We start from the raw sequence: 2,923 nt of genomic DNA on the forward strand, positions 1-2,923 counted from the left end.
CGATGCATGTGCACCAGTTCGTTCGTGGAACCGGTATCTATTACAGAGGACGCCAACCGCCTTATCACACACTCGGAACCGACGAGGCAAACCATCTCAGGTGGAACCGACGATATCAACCATGGAGCCGATGGATATAGGGGGAGGGGGATGGTAACCCCGGTACGGGAACCGCCAAAAATCAGTGATGGGTCCGTCAAAGTTAACCTCGATGCATGTGCACCAGTTTGTTCGTGGAACCGATAACTGTTTACATGTATTCAAAGACCAACCCAATCTCATGAAACTGAAGCCACAATAGAACTGATACGTACAGGCGTGTGACAAGTACAGCTCTATTACACACACGTACGACTTTTTCAAACCAACAAGACCATATCACATGAGCCGTATGATGGCAGACCACATGTGTTGCATAACATGCGAGCGACGTGGACGTGTTGCACGCGAGAAGACATTCATGTGTACGTATACATAGTGTAGCAGCTTCAACACGTGGCTCACATAGGTTCCTTCCGGGCATATGCATGGACCCGTCGCGGATATCAGACAGAACCTGCGCCCGTCTCGTGGTGGGCGTCACGTGCGAGAAAAACGGGACGTAACGGCGCGCCTTACACATAAGAACCTGCACGAAATGCTGCCCAGTAGTTGGAACCTGATATATACAACGCTACTGATGGCCACCCTTTCGTACGCACGCGCCCAGACAGGCTTTTCCTCAGCCAATTAGGCATAAAGCAGCCAGAACCGGCCTGCCAACAAAGCTAAATCTCAGAGCACATGGGCTTCAAATAGTATTACAACAAACAGCTAGTACGAATCACAAAGCACAACCAATGGTACTGATAGCTATTTCTAGGGCAAGCTATATATACAGACGGTCTATTCTGCTTATTAGCAGAATAACTATTCTGCACGCCACTTCCGCACTGCACGCTGAACGCAAGTGCACTGCATCTTCTTGACGACGAGCACTGTAATATAGACTAGTGAACTTCGCGTCGGGAAAAACTGCACGCGTTATTATTTCGGTACTGTTTTCGCTCTAATTTTTTGACTGTTTATCGGAATGAGGCGTGTAATATACCGTTGAAAAGCTATGGATTAGACGCAACTTCGATATGTTGAACACTTTTCGAGATTCCACATGGTTTAAGAGCAGTTTTGAAATTGGCGCGTCCCATGACGAGTGGCAGCGAGCGTTTTTTCGCGATTTCTTCTAAACCGCTCGTCGGAACGAAGCAAACGATACGCCGTTGGATAGATATCATTGAGGCGCATCTTTTTCATATATAAATTTTTCTCTAATTCGTTACGGTTTAAGAACAATTTCAAATTTTACTTAATCGCGGAACTCTGTTTTTCAAATTTTTTGAAATTTTCAGTATAGTTTTTGCTCCAGTTTTCTAACCGTTTGTCGGAACGAGACGTATAATACGCCACTGGAAAGCTATGGACAAGGCACAACTTTCATATGTTGAAATGGTTTTGAGATTCCTTACGGTTTTTAGTTAATTTTGAAAATCGTGCGGCTGACTTTGAGAGGCAGCGGCTGTTTTTTCGTGAATTTTTACGAATGGCTGGTCGGAATAATTCAAATCATACGCCGTTGGAAAGATATCGACGAGACACAACTTTTTCATGTAGAACACTCTCTCTAATTCCTTACGGTTTAAGAGCAATTTCGATTTTACCGAAAAGCGGACACTTTGTTCTTCGCGAGACCAAAATCGTCGTATTTACTGCATCGGACAGAAGAACGCATTGCTTCAGACAAAATACTGCACTACATCAGATGGGAAAGTGCACTGCATGGTTTCTTTTTGTTTAGGCGTATTTTTTCTCGGACGAGGAAAGAAGAACGCACTGCTTCAGACGAAATACCGCACTTCATTAGATGGGCAAGTGCACTGCATGGTTTCTTTTTGTTTAGACGTATTTTTTCTCGGACGGGGAAAGAAGAACGCACTGCTTCAGACGAAATACCGTACTTCATTAGATGGGCAAGTGCACTGTATGGTTTTTTTTGTGGGACGTAAATTTTCCCAAACGAGGTGGAGTGCACTGCTTCAGATGAAAAACCACACTGCATCGGACGAGCAAGCGCACTTCATGATTTCTTTTGTCGGACGTAAAAAATTTCAAGAGTGTGCCATGTTTCGCTGCAATCAAACTAGTCCGTGTAATCTTTATACAAACAAAATATGCAAACACAAAAAGCAGCGTTTGCACTGCATGTGCAGATACTCCAAACTGCATTCTAAAGACATGTCTCCCCACAAACTTCATTCAGATTAGCCCCTGCAATTTTTATACATAAACTCCTCAAACACAAAATTCACCATTTTGCACTGCATGCTAACATGCTCCAAACTGCACTGTAATTCACATGAACCGCAACAAAGAAAGTCGTGCAACGGCGACCACCAGGGAGGGTTGAGGACTGCATCAAGAGTCGTCGTGGTCCTCCTAGCGGAAACTGGTGAACTGCAAGCCTGAAAAATAAATCAAACACCACGCATCAGATTAGCGAACTACAAGATGTCGGCAGTGAGGAAGAGATGGATGATCTCGGATTGGGCATGTTTCCAGTGAATCCACGCAAGAGAAGAGGAGGTAGCTGCGTCGGGACCAAGGAGCAGCACCGGATCGGGAGGTGGTGGAGGAACGGGGAGGCAAGAGTCGCCGGTAACCTCCCCTAGCTTGCCGGATTCGGTGGATGGTGGTCGGTGGAGGGCGGCGAGGCGGATCCGGCAGCTAGCTGACGCAGGGCCCGACATGGACTGCGACACAGATCGGGCGACCGGAGGATGAAGGGGAGGAGGGAGAAGTGGCTGTTGTCCAGGACGGCATCGGAATCCGGCGATGCAGCGGTAGTCAGGGGTGTTGGCGGACCAGAGTAGCAGAGGAGGTGTCGTCG

The sequence above is a fragment of the Triticum dicoccoides genome, chromosome 5B, assembly GCF_002162155.2.
Source record: "Triticum dicoccoides isolate Atlit2015 ecotype Zavitan chromosome 5B, WEW_v2.0, whole genome shotgun sequence".
Taxonomy (NCBI): Eukaryota; Viridiplantae; Streptophyta; class Magnoliopsida; order Poales; family Poaceae; genus Triticum; species Triticum dicoccoides.